This window comes from Mobula birostris, chromosome 23 (assembly GCF_030028105.1).
Source record: "Mobula birostris isolate sMobBir1 chromosome 23, sMobBir1.hap1, whole genome shotgun sequence".
Classification (NCBI taxonomy): domain Eukaryota; kingdom Metazoa; phylum Chordata; class Chondrichthyes; order Myliobatiformes; family Myliobatidae; genus Mobula; species Mobula birostris.
In genome coordinates, this window is record NC_092392.1 from 64148246 (window position 1) to 64175121 (window position 26876).

Below are 26876 nucleotides of genomic sequence, written 5' to 3' on the forward strand. Positions count from 1 at the left end.
AAGTGCGGAAGATTTAAAAGTAACAGAGCCTTATACAGCGGGCAGCGTAGTTTGCAGGCTGCGAAGTGAGCTGGGAGCAGAGTGAAGGCTTAAGGGCTCAACAGGCTTAGGTGGAAACGGGCGAGGCGAAGAGGGTTTGGTATTCATTTTTTGTTATTTGAGGAGAGGGGAAGTGTGAGTGTGAGAGCAGCTTGTTGTTCCCGGTGCCGGATGTGGGAGGTCCTGGAGTCTTCAGGCCTCCCGGACGTCCACATCTGCGCTGGGTGCGCCGAGATGCAGCTCCTGAGAGACCGTGTTAGGGAACTGTAGCAGCAGCTCGATGACCTTCGTCTGGTCAGGGAGAGTGAGATAGAGGGCAGTTACAGGCAGGTGGTCACACCAGGGCCACGGGAGGCAGACAAGTGGGTCACAGCTAGGAGGGGGAAGAGGAAGAGTCAGGTAATAGAGAGTACCCCGGTGGCTGTGCCCCTTGACAATAGGTACTCCTGTTTGAGTACTGTTGGGGGGGACAGCTTACCTGGGGGAAGCAACAGTGGCCGTGCCTCCGGCCCAGAGTCTGACCCTGTAGCTCAGAAGGGTAGGGAAAGGAAGAAGAGGGCAGTAGTAATAGGGGGCTCAATAGTAAGGGAGTCAGATAGGTGATTCTGTGGACGCAGTCCAGAGACCCGTATGGTAGTTTGCCTCCCTGGTGCCAGGGTCCAGGATATTTCTGATTGTGTCCAAGATATCCTGAAGTGGGGGAGAAAGGAGCCAGAGGTTGTGATACATATAGGTACCAATGACATAGGTAGGAAAAGGGGAGAGGTCCTGAAATGAGAATATAGGGAGTTAGGAAGGGAGTTGAGAAAAAGGACCGCAAAGGTAGTAATCTTGGGATTACTGCCTGTGCTACGCGACAGTGAGAGTAGGAATGCAATGAGGTGGAGGATAAATGCGTGGCTGAGGGATTGGAGCAGGGGGCAGGGATTCAAGGTTTTGGACCATTGGGACTCTTTTGCCGCAGGTGTGATCTGTACAAAAGGATGGGTTACACGTGAATCCCAGGGGGACCAATATCCTGGCGGGGAGATTTGCGAGGGCTACTGAGGTGACTTTAAACTAGAATGGTTGGGGGTGGGAATCAAATTAAAGAGACAAGGAGAGAGGAGGTTAGTTCTCAAATAGAGAAAGCTAGTAGACAGTGTGTGAGGGAGGATAGGTAGGGGACAGAGATCAGGAGCACTCAGACCAAAGATGTAGGGGACAAGGAAGGAAAAGATACCAAAGTTGTTTGCTCCATTAAGGATAAAAAGAGAGTAAGAGGTGGAGAGTTTCTTAAATGCATCTATTTTAATGCTAGGAGCATTGTAAGAAAGGTGGATGAGCTTAGAGCATGGATTGATAACTAGAAATGTGATGTTGTAGCTATTAGTGAAACGTGGTTGCAGGAGGGGTGTGATTGGCAACTAAATATTCCAGGATTTCGTTGCTTCAGGTGTGATAGAATAGGAGGGGCAAGAGGGGGAGGTGTTGCATTGCTTGTCAGAGAAAATATAACAGCGGTGCTCTGGCGGGATAGATTAGTGGACTCGTCCAGGGAGACTATTAGAGTGGAAGTGAGGAATAGGAAAGGTGTAGTGACGTTTATAGGGGTATATTATAGTATAGTACATATAGTATAGTATAGTCATACTTTATTGATCCTGGGAGAAATTGTTTTTTGTTACAGTTGCACCATAAATAATAAATAGTAATAGAACTATAAATAGTTAAATAGTAATATGTAAATTATGCCAATAAATTATGAAATAAGCGCAGGACCAGCCTATTGGCTCAGGGTGTCTGACCCTCCAAGGGAGGAGTTGTAAAGTTTGATGGCCACAGGCAGGAATGACTTTCTATGACGCTCTGTGCTGCATCTCGGTGGAATGAGTCTCTGGCTGAATGTACTCCTGTGCCCACCCAGTACATTATGTAGTGGATGGGAGACATTGACCAAGATGGCATGCAACTTAGACAGCATCCTCTTTTCAGACACCACCGTCAGAGAGTCCAGTTCCATCCCCACAACATCACTGGCGTTACGGATGAGTTTGTTAATTCTGTTGGTGTCTGCTACCCTTAGCCTGCTGCCCCAGCACACAACAGCAAACATGATAGCACTAGCCACCACAGACTCGTAGAACATCCTCAGCATCATCCAGCAGATGTTAAAGGACCTCAGTCTCCTCAGGAAATCGAGACGGCTCTGACCCTTCTTGTAGACAGCCTCAGTGTTCTTTGACCAGTTCAGTTTATTGTCAATTCGTATCCCCGGGTATTTGTAATCCTCCACCATGTCCACACTGACTCCCTGGATGGAAACAGGGGTCACCGGTAACTTAGCTTTCCTCAGGTCTACCACCAGCTCCTTAGTCTTTTTCACATTAAGCTGCAGATAATTCTGCTCACACCATGTGACAAAGTTTCCTACCGTAACCATGTGACAAAGTTTCCTACTCAGCCCTGTACTCAGCCTTATCTCTTGCTGATGCATCCAACTATGGCAGAGTCATCGGAAAACTTCTGAAGATGACAAGACTCCGTGCAGTAGTTGAAGTCCGAGGTGTAAATGGTGTAGAGAAAGGGAGACAAGACAGCCCCCTGTGGAGCCCCAGTGCTGCTGATCACTCTATCGGACACACAGTGTTGCAAGCACACGTACTGTGGTCTGCCAGTCAGCTAATCAAGAATCCATGATACCAGGGAAGCATCCACCTGCATCGTTGTCAGCTTCTCCCCCAGCAGAGCAGGGCGGATGGTGTTGAACGCACTGGAGAAGTCAAAAAACATGATCCTCACAGTGCTCGCTGGCTTGTCCAGGTGGCCGTAGACACGGTTCAGCAGGTAGACAATGGCATCCTCAACTCCTAGTCAGGGCTGGTAGACAAACTGGAGGGGATCTAAGTGTGGCCTGACCATAGGCCGGAGCAGCTCCAGAACAGCTCCAGAACAAGTCTCTCCAGCGTCTTCATGATGTGGGAGGTCAATGCCACCGATCTGTAGTCATTGAGGCCGCTGGGGCACGGCGCCTTTGGCACAGGGACGAGGCAGGACGTTTTCCACAGTACAGGAACCCTCCGGAGCCTCAGGCTCAGGTCGAATACATGGTGAAGTACTCCACATAGCTGAGGGGCACAGGCTTTGAGCACCTTGGTACTGACACCATCCGGTCCTGCAGCCTTGCTTGGGTTGAGACGTTTCAGCTGTCTTCTCACCTGTTCAGTTGTGAAGGCCACCGTGGTGGTTTCATGTGAGGAAGGGGTATAGTCATGAGAGCAGAGTGGGGGACTGTGAGGAGGGGTAGGAGGGGAGAGTGGACTATGTGCTGGTTGGGGGCCGACAACAGATGGCTCATGTGTGGGATGGGCAGAGGCCACAATGTCAATCTGTTAAAGAACAGGTTAAGTTCATTGGCCCTGTCCACACTGCCTTCCACTCCTCTGTTGCAAGATTGCCGGAACCCAGTGATGGTCCTTATTCCCCTCCAGACCTTTCTCATGTTGTTCTGCTGGAGTTTCCACTCAAGCTTCCTCCTGTACCTGTCTTTAGCCTCCCTGATCCTGGCTTTCAGATCCTGGCTTATAGCCCACCTAATGGGGACCAAGAACTGGAGGAGCAAATTTGTAAGGAGATAGCAGATACTTGTAGTAAGCACAAGGTTGTGATTGTGGGAGATTTTAATTTTCCACACATGGACTGGGAAGCCCATTCTGTAAAAGGGCTGGATGGTTTGGAGTTTGTAAAATGTGTGCAAGATAGTTTTTTGCAGCAATACATAGAGGTACCAACTAGAAAAGGGGCAGTGTTGGATCTCCAGTTAGGGAATGAGATAGGGCAGGTGACGGATGTATGTGTTGGGGAGCACTACGGGTTCAGTGATCACAATACCATTAGTTTCAATATAATTATGGAGAAGGATAGGACTGGACCCAGGGATTTTTGATGGATATTTTTGATTGGAGAAAGGCTAACTTTGAGGAGATGCGAAAGGATTTAGAAGGAGTGGATTGGGACAATTTGTTTAATGGGAAGGATGTAATAGGAAAATGGAGGTCATTTACAGGTGAAATATTGAGGGTACAGGATCTTTATGTTCCTGTTAGGTTGAAAGGAAAGGTTAAAAGTTTGAGAGAGCCATGGTTTTCAAGGGATATAGGAAACTTGGTTCGGAAAAAGAGAGGGATTTACAATAAATATAGGCAGCTTAGAGTTAATGAAGTGCTGGAGGAATATAAAGAAAGTAAAAAGAATCTTAAGAAAGTAATTAGAAAAGCTAAAAGAAGATATGAGGCAGCTTTAGCAAGTAAGGTGAAAATAAATCCAAAGGGTTTCTACAGTTATATAAATAGCAAAAGGATAGTGAGGGATAAAATTGGTCCCTGAGAGAATCAGGGTGGACGGCTATGTGCGGAGCCAAAAGAGATGGGGGAGATTTTGAACAATTTCTTTTCTTCGGTGTTCACTAAGGAGAAGGATGTTGAATTGTGTAAGGTAAAGGAAACAAGGGTAGAAACAAGAAGAAGTATGACGATTGAGGAAGAGGAAGTACTGGTGCTTTTAAGGAATATAAAAGTGGATAAGTCTCCGGGTCTGGACAAGATATTCCCTAGGACCTTGAGGGAAGTTAGTGTGGAAATAGCAGGGGCTCTGACAGAAGTATTTCAAATGTCATTAGAAATGGGGATGGTGCTGGAGGATTGGCGTATTGCTCATGTGGTTCCATTGTTTAAAAAGGGTTCTAAGAGTAAACCTAGCAATTATCGGCCTGTGAGTTTGACGTCAGTGGTGGGTAAATTGATGGAAAGTATTCTTAGAGATGGTATATATAATTATCTGGATAGACAGGGTCTGATTAGGAACAGTCAACATGGATTTGTGCGTGGAAGGTCATGTTTGTCAAATCTTACTGAATTTTTTGATGAGGTTACTGGGAAAGTCGACGAGGGTAGAGTAAAGCGGTGGATGTTGTCTATGTGGACTTCAAGTAAGGCCTTTGACAAGGTTCCACACAGAAGGTTAGTTAGGAAGGTTCAATCGTTAGGCATTAATATCGAAGTACTAAAATGGATTCAGCAGTGGCTGGATGGGAGACGCCAGAGAGCAGTGGTGGATAACTGTGTGTCAGATTGGAGGATGGTGTGTAGCGGTGTGCCTCAGGGATTTGTACTGGGTCCAATGTGGTTTGTCATATATATTAATGATCTGGATGATGGGGTGGTAAATTGGTTTAGTAAGTATGCAGATGATTCTAACATAGGTGGCGTTGTGGATAATGAAGTTGGTTTTCAAAGCTTGCAGAGAGATTTAGGCCAGTTAGAAGAGTGGGCTGAAAGATGGCAGATGGAGTTTAATGCTGAAAAATGTGAGGTGCTACATTTTGGTAGGACTAATCAAAATAGGACATACATGGTAAATGGTAGGGCACTGAAGAATGCTGTAGGACAGAGGGATCTAGGGATAATGGTGCATAGTTCCTTGAAGGTGGAATCTCATGTGGATAGGGTGCTGAAGAAAGCTTTTGGTATGCTGGCCTTTATAAATCAGAGCATTGAGTATAGGAGTTGGGATGTAATGTTGAAATTGTATAAGGCATTGGTAAGGCCAAATTTGGAGTATTCTGTACAGTTCTGGTCACGAATTATAGGAAAGATGTCAATAAAATTGAGAGAGTTCAGAGGAGGTTTACTAAAATGTTTCATCTGAAAGGTTTCATCTCCTAAGTTACAGAGAAAGGTTGAACAAGTTATTCTTTGGAGCATGGAAGGTTGAGAGGAGACTTGATAGAGGTGTTTAAAATTATGAGGGGGATTGATAGAGTTGACGTGGATAGGATTTTTCCATTGAGAGTGGGGGAGATTCAAACAAGAGGACATGAGTTGAGAGTTAAAGGGCAAAAGTTTAGTGGTAACATGAAGGGGAACTTCTTCACTCAGAGAGTGGTGGCTGTGTGGAACGAGCTTCCAGCAAAAGTAGTTGAGGTAGGTTTGATGTTGTCGTTTAAAGTTAATTTGGATAGATATATGGACAGGAAGGGAATGGAGGGTTATGGGCTGAGTGCAGGTCGGTGGAACTAGGTGAGAGTAGGAGATTGGCACGGACTAGAAGGGCCAAGATGGCCTGTTTCTGTGCTGTAATTGTTATATGGTTATATAGTAGAGCTCAGGTTTGAGATCATAGACCACAGACTGCAGAACAAAGTTCAAAGAGTCTAGGCCAGAGACCATGGACCACAAACAGTAGAGTACAGAACAAAGAGCAGAGGCTGGAGACTACAGACCACAGAAAATAGACAACAGACAGTAGGCCACAGACCGAAGAACTTAGTCCAGAGACTACAGACTACAGACTGTACAGCTATGGCCAGAGGCCATAGACCACAGACCACAGAGATTAGGCCAGGGAGTGCAGAACACAGTCCATACAGCAGAGGTCGCAGAGCCTAGGCCAGAGACCACAGACCACAGGCTGTAGAGCATAGTCCATAGAGCTTATGTCAGGCACCATAGACAACAGATCATACAGTACAGACCGTAGAGCTTTCGCCAATTACCAGAGACCACAAGCCACAGAGCTTCTATTAGAGACCATAGACTACTGACCTCAGAGCACAGGCAGTAGAGGTTAGACTAGAGACTACAGACAACAGATTACAAAACACACTTTGAGGAGTTTAAGCCAGAGACAGTACAGCTTAGTTCAGAGACCATAGATGAGAGATCATAGACCACAGACCATAGAGCTTAGGCCAGAGACTGTAAACCATAGACCACAGAGCTTCTACAAGAGACCATAGACAATAGATTTTAGGGCACAGGTGGTAGTGTTTTGGCTAGAGACCACAGAGACCGTAGAATGTTGTCGAGAGACAATAGACTACAGGCAGTAGAGCTTACGCTAGGGACCATAGATCACACACTTGCAGAGACAGTTTGAAGAGCTAAGGCCAGAGACGATAGGACACAAACCGTAGAACACAGACTGACGAGCTTATGCCGGAGTCCATGGAATGCAGACTGTAGAGCTAGTGCCAGAGACCAGAGACCACAGTCCGTACAGCACAGATTGTAGAGTTTAGGCCAGGGACTATAGACGACTGAGTGTTGGGCATAGTCCATAGAGCTTGGATGGGAGAGAATGGAGGACAGATCATTGATCACTTATCATAGAGTACAGACCAGTGATCACAGACCAGAAACTGTCAGGCATAGAACGACGAGCTTCAGCAAGAACAAGTAGACCACAAACTCTAGAGTTCAGGCTAGAGACCATAGACCACAGACTGTATAGCACAGATCGTAGAGCATACCCCAGAGACCACAGACCACAGAGTGTAGGGCAGAGTCCATTGAGTTTAGATGAGAGACCATAGATGACAGATCATTGATCACCAACCGATGAACTTCGGCTAGAGAGCAAAGACCATGGACCGTAGAACTTAGGCCAGAGACCATAGGCCACAGACAATAGAGCTTTGACCAGAGACCATAGACCACAGACTATAGTACTTCGTCCAGTGTCCAAATAGCACAGATCGTAGACCTTGGGCCAGAGACCACAGACCACAGAGTGTAGGGCATAGTCCATAGAGCTTTGATTAGAGACCATTGACAACAGATCATAGTGCACAGACTGTAGAGAATAGGCCGGTGACCATAGACAAGAGACCACAGAGACTCTACGACAGGGGTCCCCAACCTTTTTTGCACTGCGGACCGGTTTCATATTGACAATATTCTTGCTGACCGGCCGACCCAGGGTGGGAGTTAGGGTTGCCAACGGACAAGAGTAGTAGTCAAATACGTTGTTTACCCCGAGAGACTACAATGACCATGAAGCCTTGCGCAGGCACCAGTGCGCATGCATGATTTGCGTATGCGTTTTTGGCGATTCTGTCGGGGGTAGGGGCGTGTTAATCACGACCGGAATATAGATGATAAGTGGCTAATACACTCAATTTTGTTTCTAAAAGGGTTTATCTAAAGAATTTAATATTAAACACACAGCGCATACTTTCCTCGCATCTATATAGCGATAAGTCAGTTATCAGGGGAGGACAGGGGAGCTTGAAGTAAGTGTTGAACGAACTTCCAGTAGAAGTGGTAGAGGCAGGTTCAATATTATCATTTAAAGAAAAATTAGATTGGTATATGGACAGGAAGGGAACAGAGGGTTATGGGCTGAGTGCAGGTAGCTGGGACTTGGTGAGAGTAGCATTTGGCACGGACTAGAAGGGCAGAGATGGCCTGTTTCCATGCTGTGATTGTTATATGCTTATATAAGTAAGTCAATAGCATCATAACATTTTAAGTAACGTTTGGATATTAAACACACAGCACATATTTTCCCCGTATGAACATATAAAATCATTCAAACACACCAATATCGCTGAATCAGTGGGAGCCCTGGACTTGTTTCCCTGCAACAACACGGTCCTATTGAGGGGTGATGGGAGACAGCGATACTCGAAGGGGGTTCCTTATGTCCAGTCTATTACGCAATTTGGTTTTCGTTGCATTCATTGCAGAGATATGTTGGAAATGGAAGCAACGTTTCAGTGCTTTCATGGCTATCTCAGGATATTTAGCCTTGACTTTGATCCAGAATGCCGGCAGAGAGGTTATGTCAAACATACTTTTCAGCCCGCCATCATTTGCAAGCTCGAGGAGTTGATCTTCTTCCCGCGCTGACATGGATGATGTGCGGGTAATGACTTTGCATGCGTAATTGCTCAACAGTGAGCATGACAAGGAATGAGGAAAGGTGCAGCTGACTCCTATCGCCAAATCATATAGTTTCCTTGCGGCCCGGTAGCGCATGCTTTGCGGCCAGGTACCGGTCCGCGGCCCGGTGGTTGGGGACCACTGCTCTATGAGACCGTAGACTACAGATGTAGAGCACAAGCAGTAGAGCTTCAGCTAGAGACCACAGTGTCATGGTCCAGTCCATGAGTCCGCATTCTGGTTCACGATCTGGTCTGTGGACTCTTCCTGCTGTCCCATCTTTGGGCTTGCAATATAAGTAGCCTTGGGATTGAGTGTGGGCTGCTGGTTTGTCTTGTCGATCCCCCTTGGAACAACCTGCTGATGGAAGACTAGTGAAACCATTTGTGATCTCCAGGCCTGCTTCATGGAGCCTTGTTGCCACTTGTTGGAGTAGTCTTTGTGGTTTGGATTCAGCTGTTTCCTGGGCCAGCTGAGGTTGCTGGCTGAACTGAGACTTGGAGCTACCCCGGAGCAGAGATGGAACTGTGTTGTTCTTTGGTGTTTGTCTCTTGTCCTTGCCCCCGTGGGGTAAGTCAGGCTGTTTTGCCGTCGCCCTGCGGGGGGTCCTGTCTTGTCTTGTCCTCGCCTCTGTGGGATAAGTCAGCTGTTTTGCCGTTGCCCTGTGTGGGGATCTGTCTTGTCTTGTCCTTGCCTCTGTTGGGTAAGTCTGGCCATTCTGCCGTTACCTGATGGAGAGACCTGTCCCACCTTGCTGTGGTGATGAAGTTGAGTCCTGCCTTGTCTTAGGGTAAGTCCCAGCTCTATGTTTATGTTCTGTCCTTTCTCGTGTTAGTGTTGTGTTAAAGATGAGTCCCAGCTTGTCAAAGGATAAGTCATGGCTCTATGTTGATGTTCGGTTCCCAGTCTGTCTCCGAGCTCCAAGAACCCTCGCCTCGATGATCCCGCAGCCAAGCTCCCAGAACCCAAGCCTCAAGGATCCTGCAGCCAAGCTCCCAGAACCCAAGCCTCGAGGATCCCGCAGGCAAGCTCCAAGAACCCAAGTCTTGAGGATCCCGCAGCCAAGCTCCTAGAACCCAAGCCTCGAGGATCCCGCAGGCAAGCTCCAAGAACCCAAGCCTCGAGGATCCCGCAGGCAAGCTCCCAGAACCCAAGCCTTGAGGATCCCGCAGGAAAACTCAAGACCCAAGAACCCAAGCCTCAAGGATCCCGCAGCCAAGCTCCCAGAACCCAAGCCTTGAGGATCCCGCAGCCAAGCTCCTAGAACCCAAGCCTCGAGGATCCCGCAGCCAAGCTCCCAGAACCCAAGCCTCGAGGATCCCGCAGGAAAACTCAAGACCCAAGAACCCAAGCCTCGAGGATCCCCCAGCCAAGCTCAAGACCGAAGAACCCAAGCCTCGAGGATCCCACAGCCAAGCTCAAGACCCAAGACCCCAGCCTCAAGCCTCAAGAGCTAAGACCCCAGTCTGTCTCCAAGCTCAGGCCTCTAGACCCCAGCCACGTCCTGTCCTGAAGCCATGTCATGTCCTTGCCTGGTTCTGGAGTCCAAGTCCGAGGCAAGACCCAGATTTTGGGTCCTTGTCCAGTCTCAGGCTCGGAGTACAAGCCTTGTCTCCTAGTCCATGGTTCCTAGTCCTGGTCCCGCTTTCCCTAGCCCAAGTCTGCGTTCTTGTCCCTACTCCTGGTCTGAATACTGTCACGTCCCTACTCCAGTCAAGTCCTATTCCTTGTACTTCAGTGTCTGTGTCTTGTATTTGGGTCTGTTCCCAGCACCCCATTGTGACGCACAGACCACAAACTGTGGAGCTTAGGCCAGAGACCATAGACCACAGGCCGTATAGCACAGATAGTTGACCTTAGACTGCACACTACCATAGACTACACACTGTAGGGCACAAGCGGTAGTGCTTTGGCTGATGAGACCATGGATCACAGATTGCAGAACACAGTTCGAAGGTGTTATGCCGGAGACCATAGACCACAAACTGTACAGCACAGACCAATGAGCTTTGGCTGGAGACCATAGACCACAGAACTTGGAGCTTAGGCTAGAGACCATAAATCAGAAATCATAGAGGTTAGGCCAGAGACCAGAGACCACAGACCGTATAGCACAGATCGTTGATCTTAGGCCAGAGATCACAGAATACAAACTGTACAGCACAGACCAACGAGCTTTGGCTGGAGACCATGGACCACGGAACTTGGAGCTTAGGCTAGAGACCATAAATCAGAAATTATAGAGGTTAGGCCAGAGACCAGAGACCACAGACTGCAGAGATTGGTTGACAGACAATATACTACAGGCAGTAGAGCAGAGGCTAGAGACCATAGACCACAGACTGCAAAAGACAGTTCGAAGAGATGGGCCAGAGTTCACAGACCACAAACCGCAGACAACAAATTGAAGAGCTTCAGCTGGAGACTGTAGACCACAGTCTGTAGAGCTGAGGCCAGAGACCATAGACGACAGACCATAGTGTTTAGGCTAGAGACCATAGACCACAGACTGTAAAGCTTAGGCTAGAGACCACAGAGTATAGAGTGTAGGGCATAGTCCATAGATCTTATATTTCAGACTATAGACAACAGATCATAGGTCACAGACCGAGGAGCATAGACCAGGGACCACAGAGCTTCCATGAGACCAGAGATCTATAGACTGTAGAGTACAGGTAGTAGAGCTTAGGCTGGAGAATATAAACCACAGACTGCAGAACACAGTTCCAAGAGATGGGCCAGAGACCATAGCTCACAGACTGTAGAGCACAGACCAACGATCTTCAGCTAGAGAAAATAGACCACAGACTATAGAGCTTTGGCCAGAGACCATAGACCACAGACTATAGGGCTTTGGCCAGAGACCATAGACCACATACCATAGAGCTCAGGTCAGAGACAATAGACCACAGTCCGTATAGCACAGATCGTAGAGCTTAGGCCAGAGACCACAGACCACAAACTGTAGAGCATACTCCATAGAGCATAGGTCAGAGACAAAAGATGACAGATCATAGAGCAGAGACCATAGAGCTTAGGCCAGTGACCATAGACCTCAGACCACAGAATGTCATCAACAGAGAATAGACGACAGGAAGGAGAGCCTATGCTAGAGACCATAGACCACAAACCGTAGAGCACAGACTGACGAGCTTCAGCGTGAGAACATAGACCACAGACCATAGTGTTTATGCCAGACACCATGGACCACAGGCTGTAGAGCATAGTCCATACAGCTTATGTCAGTGACCATGGCATACAGCCCAGATCGTAGAGCTTTCGCCAGTTACCAGAGACCACGAACAACAGAGCTTCGACTGGAGGCCATAGACTACAGACTGCAGAACACAGTTCGAAGAGTTTAGGCCAGAGACCATAGACAGCAAATCGTAGAGCACAGACCGACACCCTTCAGGTAGAGACCATAGACTACAGGCAGTAGAGTTTAGGCTAGAGAACAGCCTGCAGAACACATTTCAAAGAGTCTAGGCCACAAATGACATAAACGAATGCAGCAAGGAAATAAGGCAAAGGCTAGTAATGGCAGGCACAAGCACTACCAAACTCTGGAACATCTGGAAAGATAGATCTGTGAGCATTGACACCAAGATACAGCTCCTCAAGAGTCTTGCCTACAGTCTGTGGTCTATGGCCTCTAGCCTAAGCTCTACTGTCTGAGGTCTCTGTTCTCTGGCAATTGCTCTCTAGTCTGTGGTCTATGGTCTCTGGCCAAATCTCTATGGGCTGTGCTCTACGGTTTGTGGTCTATGGTGTTTAGCCTCAGATCTACAGTCTGTGGTCTATGGTCTATGACCTAAGCTCTAAGAACTGTCCTCTACAGTCTGTGGTATATAGTCTCAGGCCTAAGCTCCACACTCTGTGCTCTACGGCATGTGATCTATGGTATCTGGCCATAGCTCCACGGTCTGTACTCTTTGGTTTGTGGTATATGGTCTCCTGCCTAAGCTCTACAGTCAGTGCTCTATGGTCTCCGGCCTAAGCTCTATGGTCTGTATTCCTGAGATACTGGCTAGTCTCAGTTCAGTTCTCTTTAGAGAAGCAGTTAAGGAGGTTAAAAGTACCCTTGCAGTAAGCGAGTAATCGAGGACCAGGCGACCATTGAATCTTATTCAGTATCATTAAAAGTGTACTTAGGCATCTATCCGGGTAATGCTAGAATAGTTGTCTGTGCCTTTAAGTGGAGACGGTGATGACAGTACGCACGCGCAGGATAGTGGGGAGACAATTTTGTTTTCTGCTGAAGAAGCTGGTGGGGCTTTGGACTTAAGTTCCTCCCAGAGATACTGGGCATGGTGAGGAAAGATTTTCTCAAGTGAAGGAATTGACGCTGGATCGCATGGCTTGTGCAAAGTTCCTCACCAGCCAAGTAGAATTGCCACTACAGTATTAGTTCTGTATTAGTACCGCATTAGTTCTGTATTAGTTTTGTGTGGTTTGCTTTATGTATTTTTATACTGCATACGCAATTTGCTGCTACACAAGGGTGTGGATCGAAAGTTAAACTGAGATTGTAACGGCAGGAACTGGTTGTAAATTCGTTCGTTTTGTTTTGAGACCCTCTTCTGGTACTTAAACATCTAAAGCAGATAAAGGAATTAAAACCCGAAAAAGTATTTGTTGTCCTCAGTGTGTACTTTTCCCCAGGCTACAGCTACTCTGAAAATTGCACTTTTGAAGGCTCCCATTTAACAAATACATCTTTGCTAGAAAACTACCTGTCCTGTTAACACTTAGCAGATTCTTTCTGATACTATCAAAATTGACTGTTCTCCAATTTAGAATCTCAAACCAAGGACTACAGCTAATCTTTTTGATAATTACCTTAAACTAATGCTATAATGATCAGTAGATGCAAAGTGTTCCTTTAAACTAACCTCCGTCACCTGCCCTGTCTGATTCCCTAAAAGTAGATCTAGTATCACTCTCTCTCCAGTTGGGACCTCTATGTACTGATCCAGGAACTTTCCTGAGCATATCTGACAAACTTTATCCTATCCAGCCCTTTTAAAATATTGGAGTTAATATGTGGAATGTGAAAATCACCTGTTCTCCCAGCCATTTCTTGCTGCGATCTCTCTTCAAAATCTGTTCCTCTAAATCCTGCAGACTGTTGGGTGGTCAGTCATACAGTTCCATTAATGTGGTCATCTCTTTCTTATTCCTCTGATCCACCCATATAGCCTCAGCAGACAACCTCTCCAGTCTGTCCTATCTCAGCACTACCAGATATTTTTCCAGATGAGTGAGGCAACCCCTCTCCCTTTAATTCCTTTTTCTCTATCACATTTTAGAAAAAAAATTTAAAACAATGGAATCTTGGAAGAATGAACTTCTACTGCAGCCTCAATAATGGTCACAATGTGCTTCTCGATGACCATCCACCTTTCCTACAACACAAACACAAGAAAATATGCAGATGCTGGAAATCCAAAATAACACGCGCTAAATGCTGAAAAAACTCCCCAGGCCTGGCAGCATTTATGGAAAAGAGTAATCAGTCAATGTTTTAGGCTGAGACCCTTCATCAGGACTGGAAAGGAAGGGGAGAAGTCAGATAAGAAGGTGTGTGGAGGGGAGGAAGAAGTATAAATTGGCAGGTGACACATGAAACCTGGAGAGCTGGGAAGTTGATTTATGAAAGAGATAAAGGGCTGAAGAATGAGGAATCTAATCTGAGAGGACAGACCGTGCAAGAAAGAGAAGGGGGAAAGTGAGAGGCAAGGAGATAAGGTAAGAGAGGGAAACAGGAATGGGGAATGGCGAAGGGGGGAGTCAATTACTGGAAATTAGAAAAATTTATGGTTGTGCCATCAGGTTGGAGGCTACCCAGATGTAATATAAGATGTTCCTCTTACAACCTGAGTGTGACCTCATCGTGACAGTACAGAAAAATCTGCTCTCAGGTTGAGGCTTTCATTGCTGAACAACTAAACGGTCCTCCTTCTTTAAAGGAAAGGACTTCCCTTCTTCCACCATCAACTTTGTCCTCACCCGCATTCCTTCCATTTCACACACATCTGCTCTTACACCATCCTCCTGCTGCCACACCATGGCATCTCTTGACCTCAACTACCACCCCATTAGCCTTTGCATCCAGCGCATAATTCTCCGTAACTTCCGCCATCTCCAATGGGATCCCACCCCCAAGCATGTCTTTCCATTCCCTGCCCTCAACTTTTTATTTTCTACAGGGATTGCTCCCTATGCAACTCCCTTGTCCACTCGTCCCTCCTGATACTTATCCTTGCAAGTGGAACAAGTGCTACATCTGCCCCTACACCTCCTCCCTCACTACCATTCAGGGCCCCAAATGGTCCTTCCAGATGAGGCAACACTTCACCTGTGAGTCTGTTGGGGTCATCTACTGTATCCAGTGTTCCCAGCTTGGCCTCCTGTATATCAAAGAAACCTGACCTAGATTGGGAGACCACTTTACCAAGTACCTTTGCTCAGTCCACCACGAAATGTAGGATCTCCTGGCGGCCACCCATTTCATTTCTACTTCCCATTCCCATTCTGAATGTCAGTCTACTGTCATGACGACGACAGCCCTGACCTCCACAGATTCACCACCCTCTGGCTTAAGAAATTTCTTGTCCTCTCTGTTCTAAATGGAAATACCTCTATTCTGAGGCTGTGCTCTCTGGTCCTACAGTCATCCATTATAGGAAACATCCTCTCTACATCCACTCTGTTTTGGCCTTTCAATATTTGATAGGTTTCAATGAGATGCCCTCCCCCCCTCTTATTTTTCTGAGGTCCAGCAACTGAATCAGAATCAGGTTTATTATCACTGCCATTGGTTGTGGAATATGTTAGCTTATCAGCAACAGTTCAATGCAATACATGTATTATAGAAAGAATAAACAAACAAATAAATGCATTACAGTGGATATATATATATATAGAGAGAGAGAGAGAGAGAAATTGAATTGATTAAAATAGTGCAAAAGCAGAAATAATATTTTTAAAAAGTGAGGTAGTGTTCATGGGTTCAGTACATTTAAGAATCGGATGGCAGAGGGGAAGAAGCTGTTCCTGAACCACTGAGTGTGTGCCTTCAGGCTTCTGTACCTCCTACTGATGGTAACAGTGAGAAAAGGGTATGCCCTGGCTGATGGGGGTCTTTAATAATGAACATTGCCTTTCTGAGGCACTACTCTTTGAAGATGTCTTAGATAATATGGGGACTAATACCCAAGATAGAGCTGACTAATTTTACAACTTTCTGTAGCTTCTTTCAGTCCTGTGCAGTAACCTCTCATACCAGAGAGTGAAGCAGCCTGTCAGAATGCTCTCCACGGTACATCTATAGAAGTTTTTGAGTATTTTAGTTGACAAACCAAATTTCTTCAAACTCCAAATGAAATATAGTCACTGTCTTGCCTTCTTTATAGATGCATCGATACGTTGGGACTAGGTTAGAGCCTCAGAGATCTTGATATCCAGGAACTTGAAATTTCTCACTCACTCCACTTCTGATCCCTCCATGAGGGTTTGTTTGTGTTTCATTATCTTATTTCTGAAATCCGTCAGTTCTTTCATCTTACTGACATTGAGTGCAAGGTTGGTGCTGCAACTCCACTCAACTATATGTCTCACTCCTGTCATCTGAGATTCTACTAACACTAGTTGTATCATCAGCAAATTTATAGATGGTATTTGAGCTATGCTTTGCCACACAGTCATGTGTATAGAGGGAGTAGATTAGTGGAATAAGTACACAAAGGCCTTAGGGCTTTGGCTCAACGGGCTTAGGCAGAAACGAGCGAGGAGAAGAAGGTTTGGTTTTCAATTTTTCCTGTTATTTGACGATAGGGGGGAAGTATGAGTGTGAGGGCAGCTTGTTGTTCTTGGTGTCGGATGTGGGAGGCCCTGGAGTCTCCAAGCCTCCTGGACGTCCACATCTCTGCCAGGTGTACGGAGATGCAGCTCCTAAAGGACCGCGTTAGGGAACTGGAGCTGCAGCTCGATGACCTTCTTCTGGTTAGGGAGAGTGAGGAGTTGATGGAGAGGAGATACAGGCAGGTGGTCACACCGGGGCCACGGGAGGAAGACAAGTGGGTCACGGTTAGGAAGGGGAAGGGGAAGGGTCAGGTACTAGAGAGTACCCCAGTGGCTGTGCCCCTTGCCAATAAGTATTCCTGTTTGAGTACTGTTGGGGTGGGACAACTCACCTGGGGGAAGCAACAATGGCCGTGCCTCGAGCAGAGTCTGGCCCTGTAGCTCAGAAGGGTAGGGAAAGGAAGAGGAGGGCAGTAGTAATAGGGGACTCGATAGTTAGGGGGCCAGATAGGCGATTCTGTGGACGCAATCAGTAGACCCGGATGGTAGTTTGCCTCCCTGGTGCCAGGGTCCAGGATGTTTCTGAATGCCTCCAAGATATCCTGAAGTGGGAGGGTGAGGAGTCAGAGGTCGTGGTACATATAGGTACCAATAACATAGGTAGGAAAATGAAAGAGGTCCTGAAAGGAGAATATAGGGAGTTAGGAAAGGAGTTGAGAAGAAGGACCGCAAAGGTAGTAATCTCGGGATTACTGCCTGTGCCTCACAACAGTGAGAGTAGGAATCGAATGAGTTGGAGGATAAATGCGTGGCTGAGGGATTGGAGCAGGGGGCAGGGATTCAAGTTTTTGGATCACTGGGACGTCTTTTGGCACAGGTGTGACCTGTACAAAAAGGACGGGTTGCACTTGAATCCTAGGGGGACCAAAATCCTGGCGGGGAGATTTGCAAAGGCTACTGAGGAGATTTTAAACTAGAATGGTTGGCGGGTGGGAATCAAATTGAAGAGACTAGGAGAGAGGAGGTTAGTTCACAAATAGAGAAAGTTAGTAGACAGTGTGTGAGGGAGGATAGACAGGGGTCAGAGAACGGGAGCGCTCTGACCGAAGATGTAGGGGAGAAGGAAGAAAAAGATAACAAAGTTGTTTGCTCCATTAGGGATAAACAGAGAGTAAGAAGTGGAGAGTTTCTTAAATGCATCTATTTTAATGCTAGGAGCATTGTAAGAAAGGTGGATGAGCTTAGAGCATGGATTGATATCTGGAAATATGATGTTGTAGCTATTAGTGAAACGTGGTTGCAGGAGGGGTGTGATTGGCAAATAAATATTCCAGGAGTTTGTTGCTTCAGGTGTGATAGAATAGGAGGGGTAAGAGGGGGAGGTGTTGCATTGCTTGTCAGAGAAAATATAACAGTGGTACTTTGGCAGGATAGATTAGTGGACTCGTCCAGGCAGGCTATTTGCGTGGAATTGAGGAATAGGAAAGGTGTAGTGACGCTTATAGGGGTGTATTATAGACCACCTAATGGGGAGCGAGAATGGGAGGAGCAAATTTGCAAGGAGATAGCAGATATTTGTAGTAAGCACAAGTTTGTGATTGTGAAAGATTTTAATTTTCCACACATTGACTGGGAAGCCCATTCTGTAAAAGGGCTGGATGGTTTGGAGTTTGTAAAATGTGTGCAAGATAGTTTTTTGCAGTAATACATAGAGGTACCAACTAGAAAAGGGGCAGTGTTGGATCTCCTGTTAGGGAATGAGATAGGTCAGGTGACAGAGGTATGTGTTGGGGAGCACTTCGGGTCCAGTGATCACAATACCATTAGTTTCAATATAATTATGGAGAAGGATAGGACTGGACCCAGGGTCGAGATTTTTGATTGGAGAAAGGCTAACTTTGAGGAGATGCGAAAGGATTTAGAAGGAGTGGATTGGGACAATTTGTTTTATGGGAAGGATGTAATAGAGAAATGGAGGTCATTTAAAGGTGAAATATTGAGCGTACAGGATCTTTATGTTCCTGTTAGATTGAAAGGAAAGGTTAACAGTTTGAGAGAGCCACGGTTTTCAAGGGATATTAGAAACTTGGTTCGGAAAAAGAGAGGGATCTACAATAAATATAGGCAGCTTGGAGTAAATGAGGTGCTCGAGGAATATAAAGAATGTAAAACGAATCTTAAGAAAGAAATTTGAAAAGCTAAAAGAGGATATGAGGCTGCTTTGGCAAGTAAGGTTTCTACAGTTATATTAATAGCAAAAGGATAGTGAGGGATAAAATTGGTCCCTTAGAGAATCAAAGTGGACGCTATGTGCGGAGCCAAAAGAGAATCGGGGAGGTTTTGAACAATTTCTTTTCTTCGGTATTCACTAAGAAGAAGGATATTGAATTGTGTAAGGTAAGGGAAACAATAAAGGTAGTTATGGAAAGTATGACGATTAAAGAAGAGGAAGTACTGGGGCTTTTAAGGAATATAAAAGTGGATAAGTCTACGGGTCCGGACAGGATATTCCCTAGGGCCTTGAGGGAAGTTAGTGTGGAAATAGCAGGGGCTCTGACAGAAATATTTCAAATGTCATTAGAAACCAGGATGGTGCTGGAGGGTTGGCGTATTGCTCATGTGGTTCCATTGTTTAAAAAGGGTTCCAAGAATAAACCTAGCAATTATCGGCCTGTGAGTTTGATGTCAGTGGTGGGAAAGTTGATGGAAAGTATTTTTAGAGATAGTATATATAATTATCTGGATAGACAGGGTCTCATTAGGAACAGTCAAAATGGATTTGTCTGTGAAAGGTCATGTTTGACAAATCTTATTGAATTTTTCGATGAGGTTACTAGGAAAGTTGACGAGGGTAAAGCGGCAGATGGTGTCTATATGGACTTCAGTAAGGCCTTTGACAAGGTTCCACACAAAAAGTTAGTTAGGAAGGTTCAATTGTTAGGTATTAATATTGAAGTAGTCAAATGGATTCAGCAGTGGCTGGATGGGAGACGCCAGAGAGTGGTGGTGGATAACTGTGTGTCAGATTGGAGGACGGTGTCCAGTGGTGTGCCTCAGGGATCTGTACTGGGACAAATGTTGTTTGTCATATATATTAATGATCTGGATGATGGGGTGGTAAATTGGATTAGTAAGTATGCAGATGATACTAAGATAGGTGGAGTTGTGGGTAGAAACATAGAAACATAGAAAATAGGTGCAGGAGTAGGCCATTCGGCCCTTCGAGCCTGCACCGCCATTTATTATGATCATGGCTGATCATCCAACTCAGAACACCGCCCCAGCCTTCCCTCCATACCCCCTGACCCCCGTAGCCACAAGGGCCATGAAGTAGGTTTTCAAAGCTTGCAGGGAGATTTACACCACTTAGAAGGGTGGGCTGAAAGATGGCAGATGGAGTTTAATGCTGAAAAATGTGAGGTGCTACATTTTGGTAGGACTAATCAAAATAGGACTTACATGGTAAATGGTAGGGCATTGAAGAATGCAATAGAACAGAGGGATCTAGGAATAATGTTGCATAGTTCCCTGAAGGTATGATCTCATGTGGATAGGGTGGTGAAGAAAGCTTTCGGTATGCTGGCCTTTATAAATCAGAACATTGACTATACGAGTTGGGATGTAATGTTGAAATTGTATAAGGCATTGGTAAGGCCAAATTTGGAGTATTGTGTACAGTTCTGGTCACCGAATTATAGGAAAGATGTCAACAAAATTGAGAGAGTACAGAAAAGATTTACTAGAATGTTGCCTGGGTTTCATCTCCTAAGTTACGTTGAAAGGTTGAACAAGTTGGGTCTTTATTTTTTGGAGCGTAGAAGGTTGAGGGGGGACTTGATAGAGGTATTTAAAATTATGAGGCGGATAGATAGGGTTGATGTGGATAGGCTTTTTCCATTGAGGGTGAGGGAGATTCAAACAAGAGGACATGAGTTGAGAATTAAAGGGCAAAAGTTTAGTGTTAACATGAGGGAGAACTTCTTTACTCAGAGAGTGGTAGCCGTGTGGAACGAGCTTCCAGCAGAAGTGGTTGAGGCAGGTTCGATGTTGTCATTTAAAGTTAAATTGGGTAGATATATGGACAGGAAAGGAATGGAGGGTTATGGGCTGAGTGCAGGTCGGTGGGACTAGGTGAGAGTAAGAGTTTGTCATGGACTAGAAGGGCCGAGATAGCCTGTTTCCATACCGTAATTGTTATATGGTTATATGGTTAGATCCCTGAAGTATGCCAGTGTCGATCATCAATGAGGAGGAGTTATTACTACTGTAACGGCCTTTGCCCCAACTGACTCCCGTTGCCTAGGGTGAATAGCCATCGACCCCGCCAAGCAGCACAAATACTACGGTGCAGACACGGTGTGAGGCACCCAATGATCAGCCACGACTCGAATATCAAACAATATAACAAATGCGAGTAAAGAATTATACTTTATAGCAAGTTTTGGTGATGGGTTAGTAGTAACAACTAAAAGAAAAAGGCGCCACCTTAGTAACTTATCAGTCTTGTGCACATAATATTTTAATACGTTGGAGCTCACACCTCCGATTCCATCCACAACGTCCTTCCAAGACTCCGGCCACCATCCGAGCCCCCGAAGTCCGGTATCTGCTGCCCTGGAACTGCTGTCTGTTCCCCGCACGTCCGTCCTCTCTCCTCGCCTCCCAAAAAAGCCCACGCTCCTCTACTCAGCATACACGTACCAGATAACATAACACGACTTCCATTGGCTAGCAAAGGAATACAATTCCCATTATCACTAAGTATAACCGAAACATGCTGTTACAGAGAACCCCTTGGTCAGCAGTTGACAGTACGAGAAGCCATTTTACTATAACACTTCAGAGAAGCCATTTTGGTAATAAACAATTAACAGTTAACAGTCCATCTAGTATTACTGAGAACCCAACATTCTGCCCCCACCGAAATAAGTCATGCCCTCATGATGTTCAGATAATTCGTCATTCCTTCCTGCAACACACACAGCCCAATCCAGATGCAGAAAGCAGTGACTTGACTCCCCAAAACAGTAGAGATCACACCTTGTTCCTCGGGTGCTACATAGGCCAACCTCTCAGGGGGGTTCCGACTTCTCTGAGACCTACGTACGCCCTCTTCTAACCCTTCTGCTTCGGACACTACAGGGGACCCTTCGAAACTATGAGGCGAACCCTCACCTGAGCGGTCACCCAAGCCCCTCTGCACCTCGAAGCCCTCTATCTCTGATTCAGGCCCTACATCATCTCCTTCAGCGCCCTGCAGTACCACGGACTGCCCCTCATTAGCCCAGTCTAACCCAGTGGGGGAAAGGCCAGGAGTCTCTTCCTCCATCACGGGAGCATCAGCGAATGGCAGAATGTACCAACCATCCCAGTCATCATCCTCCGAATCAGTATCCCTCACAGGGGCTGGGCCCAGGCCTGTCTCTCCCAGGGTAGGCACGCCTTTCACCCTGCGGGGACGCAGAGTCCTGGTACTGGGTGCAGCCGCCTCATCAGGCTCCTGCTCTACCTGTACGTCTTGCCCCAGGGGCAACAGGTGATTCCAATGGAAAATCTTGACAGGTCCCTTTCCATACTTGGGCCGCACCCGGAAAACCAGTAGGTTTGGTATCTGACTCTCCACCACATAGGGTGTGGCTGCCCAGCGATCAGCCAACCCAGATTCCTGATGAGGACTCGGTCTCCCGTAGGAGCTGAAAGAACTTTACTTTCTGGTCATACCTCCTCTTATTTCCCCGATTCTGCCAGGCGGCTTGTAAGCTCTTTTCAGTTCTTTCCTCATATCAGACACATACTTCAAGTAAGGCTTTGGCGACACCTCACTTGCATCAGTCCCGAAACAAAGGTCAATGGGCAACCTTGCCTCGCGCCAAAACATAAGATAATAGGGCGAGTAACCAGTAGCTTCGTTGCATGTACAGTTGTAACAGTAAACCAGATGCCCAATATGTCAACTCCAACGATTCCTTTTGCCGATCTCCAGAGTCCCGAGCATGTCAAGTAGTGTCCGATTGAACTTTTCCGGCTAGGGATTGCCCAGCGGATGATAGAGTGTGGTCCTCAATTTCTCAACCCCCAGCATGCCCGGTAACTCATAGATGGGCTTACTCTCAAAGTTTCGTCCCTGGTCATTATGTATCTGCCAAGGAAGGCCATGATGCACAAAATACTTTTCCCATAGCACTTTCGCCACTGTAGTCGCCCTTTGATCCTTGGTAGGGAAAGCTTGAGCATGCCTGGTGTAGTGGTCCGTAACGACCAAGACATTCAACGTGCTGCTGGCATCGGGTTCCATGGCCAGGAAATCCATACACACCATGTCCAAAGACCCCGGACTCTGCAAGTGGGACAAAGGGGCAGCCTGCCTGGGCAGCGTCTTCCGCTGTATGCAACGAATGCAGGACTTGCAGTACTCCTCAACCTCCGTCCTCATTCGGGGCCAGTAAAACCGATCCTTGAGCAATCCATAGGTCTTTTCCACCCCCAAATGTCCAGAGTCATCATGGAGGGACTTCAACACAACCTTCCGATACAGCTGCCAACACTGAGGTCGGTCTCGGGGTGACGTTACCCAGTATAACATTTGGTTCTTCAACCTCAACCGACACTATTCTCTCAGTAACAGGGACAGTGAACTGTGCTTAGCCTTCTCCGCTCATGTCACATCCCCCTTCTTCATGGCATGCCAGACAGGGCCAATGTCCGGGTCACCTCGCTGAGTAGCGGCCACTTCCTCAGGGCTTAACTCTGGCAGCTGCGTGGTCTTCAGAGCAGTCATGTCACAGTACACTAGGGGCAGGGCGTCATTGGATGCCCCCAATGAATTCACTGCACGATCTGGCCTCTCCTTCTCCTCAGCCTGCACAGTGATAGCAAACTGGCACATTGCCTTCACCCTGGATGCAGGAACACTCTCCCACTCCTCATCCTTCCCCAGCTCCTCATGCCCCCGTCAGGACAGAGCATCCGCGTCGACATTCCAGCTCCCTGGCCGGTACTTCAGGCTGAAATCATATGCAGACAAAGCTGCCAGCCTGTGGCATCCAGTTTTGCCGAGGTCAGGATGTAGGTGAGCAGGTTGTTGTCTGTCCTCACATCAAACTTGGCCCCATAGAGATAGTCACTCAGCTTATCCACCACCGCCCATTTCAACGCCAGGAACTCCAACTTGTGAGTGGGATAGCTTCTCTCCGAAGGTGACAAACTCCGGCTGACAGATGCTACAGGCTTCAGGCCAGAGCTCTGTTCCTGATATAAGATTGTCTCTAACCCCTCATGACTGGCGTCAGTGTGTCATACATAGGGCAATTGGGGGTCCGCAAAAGCCAGCATCAGTGCCTGAGTCAGCATCTCCTTCAGTGACTGCAGAGCCGCTTCACATTTGTCATCCCATCTCTGTCCGAAGGGCTCTGACGGGGTCAAAAGTTCTCCCACCTCCCGTCCTTTCCTCCCTTTCCCCCTCTGTCCCTGGGGAGGGTAGCCACTCAGAAGCTGGTTCAAGGGATGACTCACCTTGGCATAGCCCTTCACGAATCTCCGATAGTATCCACAGAACCCTAGGAACGAGCGCAGAGCACTCACGGTCTGGGGCCTCCACCAGGTGGTTTCTGCCTCGAACTTAGCAAGGTCTGTAGCTACTCCATGTCCTGAGACAACGTTTCCAACATAGCTAACAGACGTCTGGCAGAACTGGCACTTGTCCAGGGAAAGTTTTAACCCTTTCTGCTTCAGCTGGGTGAGCACCTTCATTAGTCTTGCTTCATGTTCTCCCAAGGTGGATCCAAATACTATGAGGTCATCCAATACACCAACGCTTCGAGCAGGTTCATATCCCCCACTGTCTTCTCCATGACCCTCTGGAAGGTGGCAGGGGCCCTCGATATGCCCTGGGGCATCCTTTCAAACTGGTAAAAACCCAAAGAGCAAATAAAGGCCGTCTTCTCCTTATTCCGTGATGACCCCAGCCTCCTTCAACTTACACAAATGCTGCCACACGTCTTCCACATCTGCAGGGGCCAGTCGCTTTGATCGATTTCTAAACGGAGCATCCTCAGCCACCCGTATGGTATGGTGAGAGCTCCTGGAACTGTCACGTGATCGGCAACAATGAATATTTTGAGTCAGGATTTATAAACAAACAAACATTTATTAAACCCTGATAAACAATGAAAAAAAGCGAAAACCCTAACCGGAAGTAAACGGCTATGCGGCTATTCATTAAACCTCTACTCAGTACTAGTTCTTAAAGCGATAAATGCCAAACCAGTTCTTAAAGTGATAAATTCAAACACAGTTCTTCGAATGGTAAATTTCAAAGTCCAAGAGATTTATATTGTCAATTAGGAGAGACTTTCATGAAGTAATGAATTCCACGAAGACACGACGTCACTGCCGATCCCAGCTGGATCCTGCCTTGTCCACAGGATTCACGACGACAGAAATAAAACGGTTTTAAAGGCACTGACCTTCCTCCTCCGTAGAATAGATCCTGCACAGCCTTTTCGACCACTTTTAGCAGAGGCTATCTCATGCAGATCACTATTTCTTGAACGAATTCAATAATGGTCGATCCTTTCCAAACCAGTCAAACGTCTCCTTCAAGGTCCTGTCTTCACTCTTCAATGTTACTGAAAAGATACATTAACAAACCTGGCAGTGATTGGTCAAACTGCTGGCCCAGACTTCTGTACCTTACAAGAGAACATAAAACTCCGTTTAAAATCAAACCTGCGTCATAATGCCAATATGCAACGGAGCGGAGTATCTCATTGACGTTCTAACTAGAAGACTAACTGCGTCACCAGGGTGTCTTCCCTTTTATACCCGTGGTGAATACGTCATCACGTGACCTCACATCACCAGGAAAATTACATCAGGTGACCTCCAAAAGACCATTACATCATTCTCACAAGAAAGTCACAAGATCTCCATGAGATATGTAACAGAACAACCCACATTAAACTCGTCAAGGGGAAAAAACATCTGTCATCGTCAACATCTTCTCTACCAGCCTCCGCTTCCAACCCTCTGGCACAGCTGATGCCCCAAAGTTAAAAGCTTCAGCAGTCAACTTAAGCCTTTTTCCCCAACAGCTCTCCACCAACTGGCCTCACGGGGGCGCTATGCATCACCATCACTGGGAACAAATACGCCAAAGGCATTCCTCGCTTAAAGGTGACCTCCCATGCCGTAGTGTTCTTGACAATCACCACTAGCCTGTGTGCCTGTACCACCGTGGGCTTCTGCAAGTCCGACCCCAGCAGGGAATCTTGACTCCCCCAAGAGATCTTCCAGGGTGTCCACTAAAAGGGCTTCACCCTCAGGCACTCCCAGGAATCTAGGGATCCCCGTCACTCTCGCTACTTCAACCAGCCGTACCACCCTGGGCTTCGACTGGGCACACCACACAGTGCCTCGATCACACGCCGCATCCGGTCCAGGGCGACCCCATGCTTCCTCAAAAGCAGCTCGGAACGCTGGGTGCACTGACAGGGTCTCCAAAAAGTCTTCACCAGCCTTCTCCTCACAGGCTCCCAGGAGTCCCCGCACAATAGGGGTGTTGGTCCCCACCACAACTGACACACCCCCAGTCTCACCAGGGTCTGGGCAAACCAGTACCAGAGCCTTATGAGCCTCAGACACCCCCACCTCAGCTTCCAGGAACTCCAGTTTCACAGACAAATAGCCATCGTACGGGTAATCACCATCACTGATGCCCCAAATTTCCAGTGCACTGAAAGGTGTCGGGGTAATTGCACCAGAAACTGATCATAGAATGACCAGTACAGTAACGTGACCTGCGACCCAGTGTCGAGTATGGCTTTTGCATCTATCCTCTCTATCCGTATCGACACGCTGGATTGGGGCCCCACCAATCCTTCCGGGATAGGGTCTTTTCCTCTCGATGGTCCTGCGGCACATTTTTGGGAACGTATTTTCCCAGGGACTCCAGTCCATTCCCTCACTGAGTCTCTTCTAAGTTTCCTGACCCCCCCTTCCTGCTGGGACACCCGAGGGCTCTCCCTCTGAGGGGCTCCCTGCCGTTCACATTCCTGCCTGAAGTGCCCCTCTTCCTTGCAGTTATAGCACATGCTTCGCCTCGCGGGACCCCGGCCTCCACCTGGCCTCAGTGCCGTCCGTCCCTTAAGGGAACGGCCTTCTCACTAGTCCCCTCCCGCGGAGGGACCCCACCTGCCACAACCCCCTTATGTATCTCCCGCATGGAGCTGAACCCGGTCATTTCACCACAAGGAGCTACTACCGAGGACTGTACCTTGTTAACGGAGCCCCCTTCCACTTCCAATTCGTCCTCCTCCTCCCTTACCTCTC